This window comes from Sprattus sprattus (genome assembly GCF_963457725.1).
Source record: "Sprattus sprattus genome assembly, chromosome: 2".
NCBI lineage: Eukaryota > Metazoa > Chordata > Actinopteri > Clupeiformes > Clupeidae > Sprattus > Sprattus sprattus.
Window position 1 is genome coordinate 62,287,582 of NC_137921.1, and position 11,609 is coordinate 62,299,190.

Here is an 11,609-nt window from a genome sequence, read left to right on the forward strand (position 1 = left end):
CTTCCCTCTTCTTGAAATGGATGATAAACCGACTTTCAACTGTTAAAACAACAGGTCGGCCTTTCACTCCTGAACTGCAGACTGTGAATGTTCTTTCAATTCCTCTTAGAATAACCGACTGATAGATTTAGCAGGCCCACTTCTCAAATTAATAATTCTGTCCTACATAGTGGAGCATATCAAATCTATTCAATGGTTTTAACAGCTTTTTCCCCACGTTTCACCCCCCACCCCACCTCAAAAGTGTTGAATCAGTTTCCCCATTTTCCATTCCACTCCGCAGCTGTGTTTTGATTCGTTCACAGGAACCCCTGGGAGTGCACTGTAAAGCAACACTGAAGCACCAGTGTGCTTAACTGTGACTGTACTCTCTAACAGTTATTGGATTTAAAGATCTACGGCGCCGGATGGCGGAAACCTCTTTAGCTTGATAAACCTGAATAAATCAGAGGCACATTAAATTCAGGCAGTGTCCTTTAATGTAGTGATTCATATGCAGTGTGATTTAGGGGAGCAATAGAAGAACTGTGGTTGTTAGCATATTTTTCTCTGAGCACAGATGTGCCATGACTTTGTTCACTCTAAACGTTAAATTGTGGTCATTACTTCTGTTTTTGAGTAAAGTTATCAAGGTCCAGAAGTTAATTATAGACTGCGTGTTTCCCCATTCTTGCTCAGGCACTTTCTCTTCTCTCCAGGCATGAATGCTGTTGCAATAGAACTGGAGAAGATTCATTTATATTAATTATGCATTCATACTCACTGGAATTCAGCCTTCTCCCTGAAAGATGTACTTAGATACATTAAGAATTCTCTGTTGACATCAGCAGTTCATCCATATAATCAATATATCTAAACTGTGGGGGAAGAGCTGAAGTCTGTGGCAGTGTTTACCCACTAAGAGACTGACTGTCAGGGGCTATCTTCAAATGCCTGCCTCCATGCTCTTAGCTAAGCATCAGACATGCAGGGCGTGGGCCTCCGAAGAATAACGACACAGTACATTAGTTTGGCTGTTTCCAAATTAACTTCCACCAATTTGACTGTGACTCTGACTGTAAGCCAAGTTACTTGTTTTATCTGATCTCAGTTGCACTCACACAGCAGTCATTGGTGCATGATATCATAGATAGAAATAGGCTTGCCAATTTTCCCCACAAAACACACAAATCAAATATTGTTAAAATATCTAACTGAGATAAGGGACAGGAAGCTGATTCTTGAGTATAATAAGAAAACAGTGAACGGAAACAATCAGCAGTTTCTCCAGCATATTTACACTAATAATTAGACCACAGTAACCGGTGGTTAAACAGGCTGTCTGCTGCTGCTCCTTCATTCACCGTGACACATTATATAAATGTGATCTCTGACTCACTCTCAACAAATTTAGATGGCTTGCCAAGCAGTTCTGCTTGACAGTGTTAATAGGCCGACTTAAATGTGGGGTCCAGGCCCACATGTTTGTCCATGAAATTGTCAAGTGCTATTAATCACACTCTGAAATCATCCACACTATTGGGCCTTGAAGGCAATACGCCCTATGAGCAACATACACAGTTGCTCCATTAGGCCTGTCCCAGCCCTCGTTAATGGTTTGTTCCCTGGACAGATGAAACCTTACCCCCGCTTGGCTCCCTGCGTGGTCCTTGTGCAGTTGCCCCTCCGCACGACATGAGGGGGCACCACCCCCTCAACCTTGTCCCCCCAGAGAACGGCGCGGTCCGCTTTACTCAGCTAAATGAATTAAGTAATCGTATAATGCCTCAGCCTCCGGCCTTACAGTGGAATTTCCACATAATGGCATGCGATACTCCCCTCTGGCGGCCCAGTGCTGCTGCACAGAGCACAAGCTGCTGGCTCGGAACCGCGGAAACCCAACACCCAGGCTCCCGGTGCTCTCTCTGGTACCTGCAGTGAGCCAGGCTGAACAGCGGGGGTCAGCCTGCCAGAGACGAGCTCTTTATTAGAGCTCATTAGGGCCGCGGATAACTCACGACCCGACATCCATTAGCCATGACGCAAGCCCCCTCTCCTCCTCTCCTCCATGCATAAACACGCACACACACACACACACACACACACACACACACACACACACACACACACACCAGCTTCGTCTCACTCCTCCGCTAACCCCCTCCTGACCCTCCAATTTGCTCTGTCTGCACCCGTCTGCGCTGGCACGCCGATGAAACCGAGGAGGACTGCCGGCGTGGAGAGAGGGCCACACACACCAGCGCATTCCTCCGGCTTGACCTTCACCCAAGTCAATGGGCTCAGGCTTGCCTCTCGCACAGAGGTCAGAGAATACGCCGGAATGGTTGAGTCACAGCAGCTGAACCGGCTGCTATAAAACCCTCAAACGCTAAATGCATCAGCGCTATTGGTCAGGTGGTCTCAGATGGAGGGAGAGAGAGAGAGAGAGAGGGGGACTGCAATGCAGTCTGTTCACAAATTGCTTCCACACTTACTAAATCTCTCTCTCTCTGTCTCATTTCAAGAGTAAACAATGATTGCCATTAGAGAGATGAAAACTCTCTGCCCTCCTCTTTACTGTTTGGAGAATGATGATAACATCACAAGGGTTATGTCTGCTGTGTACACACATTTCAAAGTTCATTCCAGCATTGCAATCGTTTCTGCTTTTGCAGGGGAAAAGTGTCCCACATGGGACGGGTGGGAGTTTGCACTCCCGGCTAAAGCTCTGCCTAGTGGTGTTGACAGGAGGACCGCATTGGCTGTCAGAAGTCACATAGAATTGCAAACGGACACGTCCTCTTGGATGGGTGAGACATCAAAGTCAGACATCATCACATTGTGAAAACCTTGGAGGCACTGGGTGAAAATAGACAGTGGCGGTCAGCCAGTCTCCCTTACAAACGCTCCTCATATCTTTATCGCACACAGCTGTGGATGTGATATGAGAGTTTTATGGATTGATTTATTGCTACCATAGGCTGCTACTCTTAAAACGGAATGCATGGAAATAAAATGTTCATATCTTCTATAATCTAGGTCTCTAAATATGAACATTCACTAATTATGTTCAACAGTGTTCCTCTGCTGTCGATGCAACAGGTTCCTTAGTGACAGTTATGTATGCTGTTGCTTATTCTGATGACCTTAACAAAAGCACGTGCTCCTTCAACATTTCCAGCGCCACTTCCTTTTTCTGTTCCATCAAAATGAATATGAGGCTATTGACTTCAGCCTGAGATCATGCTTGTGATATTATACAGACTTATAATCTCTATTATGGACATAATTGTCTGGTCATCTGTAGCTAAACCTGCCAAGGTCATTTAGGAAAAAAATCTGCATTGCCTGGATCACTAGCTCCCCTTATATAAATAAGACTGGTGGGAAGGGACCATAATGCGTCTCCAGAGTATGAGAGTAGCCCTAACACTTGCTGCAGTGTGGGCTGATAACTTTACAGCTGAATCAGATTCCATCCATCCCCAACAAAACAGATGTGATGGTCACATCCAAAAATATTTTCCACCATGCCTGCCATTTTGACTGTGAATGTATTTGCTCATCTTGTCTCATATGCCTTTAGTCTGATTTAGATACCTCCGTAGCTCCCCAATGGGAAACACATGACTTGACTAAAAACAAGACTGACCATAGATACGATTAGTCACACTACATATTACAACAACACCGCAGTGCATGCTATGACTGCATGATGCATCATTTCTGGACAATGTACAAACTGACCACAGACATGTGATTAACTGTAATAGGCGTCTATGTCCACAGAGGGTCAGCTTTTCTCATCTTCTAGCACCGCTAGCTTCCCTGACTATCCACAGAAGTGCCTGACATTGCATGACAAGTAAATCGTTAATAACCCGAGTAATGCAGATCTGTGCAGCCTTCTGTGACACCTGGCAGTAACTTCCTGGTGCAGATGTGAATATTGCTCCCCATTCAAGAATGTATATGTGGATGACAGAAGCCAGATCACTCTCTGAAGCATAATTTTTCCTCCATGCATGGGTGAGCACACACCACTGTCCTGAAAGCTCCCAGCTGAGAATGCACAACCCTGAAAGGTTCCTGCCAAAGACTTAATCTTCTGTCTTGGATGGACTAAGAAAGGATGGAGAGAGGATGGAGAGAGGATGTCCTCTATTGTTGGAAAGTTCCACACAATGTTTTCGTATGACCAGTGCATAATGTCACTAGAAAACAGGGCTATTTTGAACATATATTTTTACACTGCCACTGATGACCTGATATGCCTTATGTGGCACTGTAAACATCCTATACATTTGTTCCCCTTAAAGTCGATTGTTCTGGGGCTTGCTTTTTCCCTTCAAATCATGCCCTCTTGCATACATTCTTCATCCCTGTGCCAGGCGAATGTGCTAATCAAGATGGGTAAACAGCAATGTTTTGCAGAACTACTGATTTACAGGGAAGTGTTTTGGAGAAGAACAAGGGAGTTGTGGAGCTACTATGCAAAGAAACTAAGGCAAAACTGAGGCCATCTCCAGCTCATTGTTTTCCACAATCTTTCCATTTTTGTGTAGCCTTTTGAACTTTATCAGAATTGTATCATGGTCCCGCTGTGGTATTATCAGTAAATGAACATTTTGGTTGTAATTAACTACTGTATTGTCTGCATGTGGAAACTCTTACACTGTTCTTTTAACTTTTTTATTGACACCTTCTCTCTGATGTTTTCTGCCAACAACAAGGCCTTCTCGTGAACTGGGAAATTGCCCTCTCAGAAAAACAACATCCTCAAAAAAAAAAAAAAAAGTCTGAGACAAAAACAAAAGCCGTCAGTGTTTTGGCAGGCTAATAGTTTATTATTGTGTTTAATGGAGTCGAGCGAGGGGGGGAGGGTTGTTGTTTGCGCATTTGCCTGTGATGTGACGAAGCCCGTTCTGAGCTTGTGAGAAAGGAAGCGGCAGGAAGATCAATACATCCTCTGTGTAGATTTCCCGCAGAGTGTGACGTGCGTGTTGGGGAAACAAGCTGTGCCGAGGATACTTTCCTTATTATGGATTTGACATGAACTTGGCCCCCAGCCCTCGGGAATGTGATGAATGCATTATTTGATCTTCCTGCTTTTGTTCACCTCACCGTGGTGAGCGCTGGTGGCCGTTCGCCTGCCTTGGAGATGAGGTAGAGCGAGCGCGTCACCAGCTTTTTTGGCCCCAAGTTGTAATGAACAAAAATAATAGTAGCAGCCACAGTAGCTTTGCAGCAAACGCATTCTCTCCCCGGGGTACGAGTGGGACAAATGCCTGTATTCTAGCCACAGATGAGCCAAACCAGATCACTTAAGGTACTGACGCACAGAGAGGTGAAGGAGGAGGTGAATACTTTAACAGCTGCCTGACATCTTATCTGTTCCAGTATTCTGGGTGAGAGGAAGTGTGAGTTAAAGTGTGTGTTCATGTATGTTTGTGTGTGTATGTGTGTGTGTATGTGTGTGTGTGTGTGTGTCTGTGGTGTGGGAGTTGGAGTAGAAGGGAGAGGTAGTTTCTATAAATAAGTCCATTTATATCGTTGCCTGACAAAGACAGTGCAATAATTACTCAGTGGCCAAGCAGCACTTAATGTGTTTTTCTTTGCCGCCTAAATCGGTTCTATTTGATACTGCAATAAATGGACACTCTGACAAACTCCTTGTATAAAAAATGCTTAACTATACATATCAGCTCCTAAATCTTTTGACAACCCCATTTGCTTTAGAGCTTTATGTTGTTTCTGAAAACTTGAAACACTACATTAAAAGACATAATTACAGTGCGGTGCTGAATATGCTATGATCATCTCTGAGCCATGAGGCCTCCCTAGCTCACAATAAGCTCTAAATGCTCCGAGATGTTCCAGAGACCTGTGTGCCTCACTTGAGCTCAATGCTTCAAAACACAAATGTTAGAGTCGATGCTCAATGTGGTTTGCAATGGTGCTTCACCGTGACTCTCCCTCAGTCCCGGTGACCTGCTCTCTCTGAACCGCGGACACCACTGAGAGAATTATCACATGTTCTTCAAGAAAGGAAGCTCTGTGTGGGAGTGTGTTGTCAAATAATACCACACACACACACATGGAGGTGCATACCTACATAACAAACATGTTATTTTGAACCATCTACAACTTTTTTTTTTTATAGTTTAATATAATGCAATGCTAGTGTTTGGTTCATTGCTCTTTTATTTCTGGTAGTAATCCAAACTGAACGTACAGACAGAAGATAGGTGAAATATCCATAGAAAGACAAGCCAGCTGTGCGTCTTGCCCTAGCCCGGGGAAAAGATGATATCCAAGGCCTGCCAACCACCCCAACCCCCCCCCCCACCCCCACCCACTCGCCCCCCCCCCCCCCCCCCCCTTGGCACAGAGCGCTCTCCTCTCCAACACTATTTAATCATAGACCTTTGAATACCCCCCCACCCAACTGTGCCCTTTGAGGGCCGGCCTCAAGGACAGGAAAATATGAATAACAACTGGCACACTACTACATTCTCTCTGAGCTGTTAGAAAATGAAACAGTGTATGTAATAAAGTGACAGGCCATCTGTATCAAGTAATACTTGAAGGAAGTGTTCTTGCTTCCTCCCGGTATGCCCCAGTCCCCATGGAGACTGATAGGATTTCATTTCCTTGCAATGGAGAGGCCACAGCCCTGGACTCTGGTGTGCTGGGCTGTCCTGAAGATTGCCTGTCTGGTTTTCTGGATGTCCTGCTGCGGTTCCTCCTCCTCTGCTTGCGGTGGGGACGTCCACGGCACAGCCTCTCCTCCTCATCCTCATAAATCACTCAAAGCCAAGGCCTTCACCTCGGACCGCAGCGTCAGAATGGACGCTGTCCCTCAGCAAAAAATAAATAAATAAAAGGTCCAGTGCAAAACCACGCGTTCCCAGATTGACCCCAGAGGGCTGCAGGACTATACATGTCAAAGTGGCTGGCTGGGCCACTATGCTCCATAGCTGCACACACTGAGACTGGTGCCCACCCTCCTATGCTATGCTCAACAGACCGCTAACGGCACCAGATTTAGGTCAACGAGAGCCAAGGCGTGCCTTTTTAGTATGTTCCCCTCAGCCCAAAGGACAAATCATCAACAAATCAACCACTTGGCCAATTGACATGAAACAAGATAATCATACACTCTGGTCAATGGGCCGTTCAATTAAAACAAGGGGCACTATCATTGTGCACAGCGCAATCCTTTTCCAGTGGTTACTTGGAATTGCAGTACATTTCTGCATGTGCCGAGTTCTTTTCGGCTTCTTTTTTTTTTCACTTTGTCTCTCGCTCTTTCTCTTTTCCCCAAATGAGCCATTATATGACAGTGAATGTGGAGCCTGCAGTTGAGTGGTCTCGGATGCCTCTTCACAAGAAAGGCCCTCTCGCAGATTTCTGCAAGACAGGATGCAGGAGATTTTGGGGGCGCCCAACTCAACCACTGATGTCAGAGATGACTTAATCCTCATAACAGGCCCAGCACACCACTCACAGACGCAGACCAGGGAAGAAGGAATATCCATAAAAAGAAGACATTAGAATGTTTTTTTTTTCCACCCCGGTAATTTATGATACTTTTTGTTTCACCTGAAAATGTGCGGCATGATTTATAACAGCCTGGAAGAGAAGAAGATTTCAATGTGAAGCAAGGGAGAACTTTAAACAAGAGGCTGATTGGATTATCTAACAAAACTATATTTTGTTCAGATGTTCTGCTATTCTCATTTCATGCAGTATATAAGTCAGCCATGATGAGGAAGATGTTTAAATATGAATGATTTTGGCTAAGATAAGTTCCTTTGTTTTATTTTATTTTATTGGTATTTATTGATCTCTGATTCCTACTACTCAACTTATACTGTAATTATAAATCATGCAATAATCTTTTGCATCTGTTGAAAAGGTCTGAATGGTTTTTACTGAAGCTGTCTCTGCAGCTGTGAACTCTAAGAGCCCCCTATGAAGGAACTGGACCCTTTAGTCTCTAACACTGTGAGTTTCAAACTAGTTGCTGGTGGTCCCGATGGACGGCTCTATTAGCTAGTTTGCAACAAGATGGTGACAAATGTGTGACAGCCCTCTGATTCCCACAATGAAACACAGCAGCAATGGGATATCAATGGAAAAGAAAACAATACAACATCCTCCTCACCTCACCAACCACCACCAAAGAAAGAGGGGGGAAAAGTACTGTTCAGGAAACATAGTATCTATTTCACGCCCCTTCCATTTGCCCACCACCTGTTGCACATGATCATTAACCAGAGTCGGCTCTCTCTCTATTTCCTATGTGTGTGTGTGTGTGTGTGTGTGTGTGTGTGTGTGTGTGTGTGTGTGTGTGTGTGTGTGTCTGTGTGTGTGTGCGTGTGTGTGTGTGTCTGTGTGTGTGAGTGTGTGTGTGTGTGTGTGTGTGTCTGTGTGTGTGAGTGTGTGTGTGTGTGTGTGTGTGTGTGTGCATGCACGCACATGTGGAGAAGAGGAGAGGTCTGGCCATATTTATATCAACAAACTCTGACAAAACTGTCCAATTATCTCTGGTTGCTCCCAGCTCCCCTTACCACTGTGCCTCATGTGCCAGTGTGGTGCTGTCCCAGCCTCTGCAGCCTGTCTTTAAGCACATCCCACTGACAGCTCTCTTTCAGTCTACCCACTGAATAATTGCAAGGGAGAGCTTACACACATTATGTGGATTTAGTTCAGATTGATAGCCAACGGGGGGTCAAAGAAAGGTTTGCTGGCTCGGACAGTGTGTGTGTGTGTGTGTGTGTGTGTGTGTGTGTGTGTGTGTGTGTGTGTGTGTGTGTGTGTGTGTGTGTGTGTGTGTGTGTGTGTGTGTGTGTGTGTGTGTGTGTGTGTGTGTGTCCAATCTATTGCCACAAGTGTTAACAGCAAGGATTCACGATTACCTTTGTGGTTAGTTCATTCAAAAGAACACCAGTCACTGGTTTTGAAGGCTCATAGACCTTGCATGGCAGGCTGTGTTCAGATCAATTTAATCTTGGCCAGTACATCCAAAATCTGAATTTGTATTTGCATTACATTTTTTGATGTACGACTAGAATTTGCTTTACACAGCTTAATTCTGCTTTAGTGTTGCACGTGTGTGGGTATCTGTGTGTATGTAGCCTACATGTATGCGTGTTTGAGGCAGTGACATCTGTATATTTAGTTGGATGGATGATTGCAAGATAGGTATGGAAATACATAAACTGCTAATTGGGCTGCCTGGGTCCTCCTGGGAGAAGAACTTAAATAAAATGTTGGTCAGTTGCAGCTGTCCTCGTGTGACCAAGCAATCGTAATTATAGTGTCATGAGACACGCATGTTGACAAACGCAGGGAAACAACTACTGTCGAAGCTGATGCCAAACTTTAGTTAACAATGTTTATTTCAATGACGATGCTAAATCTTGTTCATCAACCACTTGTTTCTTAACCTCGTTCTATTTACAGGTTAAGTGGAATCTATTCATGTTTCCCTGGGAATTATCAAGTTTGCTCACAAAACCAGAAACGCGTAGCTCACGGCCGAGCGGCCGGATAGTGCGAAAAGGGCACCCTCCCTCGGGGACGGCGTTCAGGGCTTAATTAGGACGTCAGGGGAAAGATTCAAAGTGTTCCAAGATGAGGGTCTGTTCCGATGGGAAATTCGAGCCGATCGTCTTTCCCAGCTCAAGGCGAATTGCTGAAAGGGATCTGACATGGAGAATCAATGAGAGGTGAGGAGGAATGCCTAATGACTCACTGTTGTGGGGCCACTTTTAATAGTTTAGCCGACACTTAAATTCTATCTGTGTTACACAATGTCTAATTATTGGCTTTTATATACTCTCGAGGCTTAATGTAATATTGTTAGTCACACCCAGTCATGCCTATACTACTTGTAAAATTCCTCAGAGAAATCACCTAAAACTTTACTCTACTTTTTAATAACTTAGTTGTCAAGCCTAGAAAAATAGCAGCAGCTTACACCGATTAAACATTACGAAATAAAGTGGCCCCAAAAACCATTAGCCTACTGCTAAATAAACATATAGGTTACCTATAGGAGACCAGTTGAATCTCTGACCTAAGAAGACAGTAAGTAGCAGGCTGAAGTCTCCACATTATCGTCCCTGGTTGATAGGCTTTTAGAAAGGTCAGCTATCCACTGTGGGCTTCTTAGGGCGGCAGCTGGGAAGGATAGGGTTTCATCTTCACCTGTGTTCAAAACCAAGAACTGGCGTGTCACAGTGATACGAGTAATTACTCAACACGTCAAGCTGTAATGCCTGCGATGTTAATTACGGCCGGGGCCTTCCCCTCGGCACGGGAGGCTGTTGCCCTCCCTACATCTGACTGACAAACCGAGATTCACTTGCGTGCAGCATGTGTTTGGAGCACGTTGAGCAGTTCGGAGCACTGTCAGAATGTCCTCCTTCCTAAAGCGATTAGTATGGAGAAATATCAGTCGAAACGTCGTTTTATTTTAAAATGCACAGTGTGTGGGTAAATGTGAATACAAAAAAAATACAAATGCATATTTTACACCAATTGGTTCAGGAGTTGCAGGTTGCAGCTACAAGGATGCACAAGAGAACATCAAGGTTGTATACAGGCTAATTACACGCACTGCGTCTGAATCTCAGGCAACGTCACAGAGTCGACGTGTTGGCAGTCCCGTTGCACCTCACAAGTCAGTATAATAATGTATTGTTAGTTTTACCCTATATCCAAACCCCATAACCAAATTATGAGACATAGACAAACTGTGTCAATGAAAAAATATATAGTTAACATATTATAATCGTCATCAAACACATCATCGACAGACCTCATGGAATGATTATTTATCTTCACAGTCCATATTACAAGGGGGGAAAAAAATCAAAACAGTTCACTTTAACAGCATCACCCTCACAGGCCTAAAGTCATTTTCTAAACATCTGGCTTCATGGAAAAGCACCACCTATGTGAAAGCGCTGTGCTGCTCAAAGGATCATCAGGACCATTCCCCTGGCAGATTTTCATACAAGATCTTTGGAGGGTAGTATACATAAAAGTGGCAGGGTTGTGCACATAAAAAACATAAATGTTTTTTTTTCCTTACTAAGGTTTTATGGACTTCTGTTCAATCATTGTAGTAAAAATAAGACAACATTCACTTTCGTCCTGTCCACCGCATATCTTTTTGATTTATTAATTGATTTGTTACCAGATCAAATCTGGCTATTAAATAAAACCCTGAAGTGCCACCAAAAAGCCAGAGGTGAATCTCCTGGTGCGCCAGTTTTATCACGTTAAGTATTAAATAGTAACAAAATAAAATATTTGTCAGCCTGTTCAAAACATCAAAATGTCAACTCATTCACCTCAAGACTAAAAGAGCAATCACTGCCTTTTGAAGTTGCTATATCCACACGGAGGGAAGGGGGGACCTTATACAATTTCCATTTGAAATAGGAAGAGAGACCCTTTTGGGAGACAGTAAATTGAAACTAAGGCTGTTCCTGGTGGACCGCAGGATATGCCTGCAAATTTAGACATATCAAAATGGCGAAAAAGTCTGTTAGTGCCCATTCATATAAGGCGAGTGGCTTGTAATGTTCTCTGTCCCTTGGAGGATACTTGCA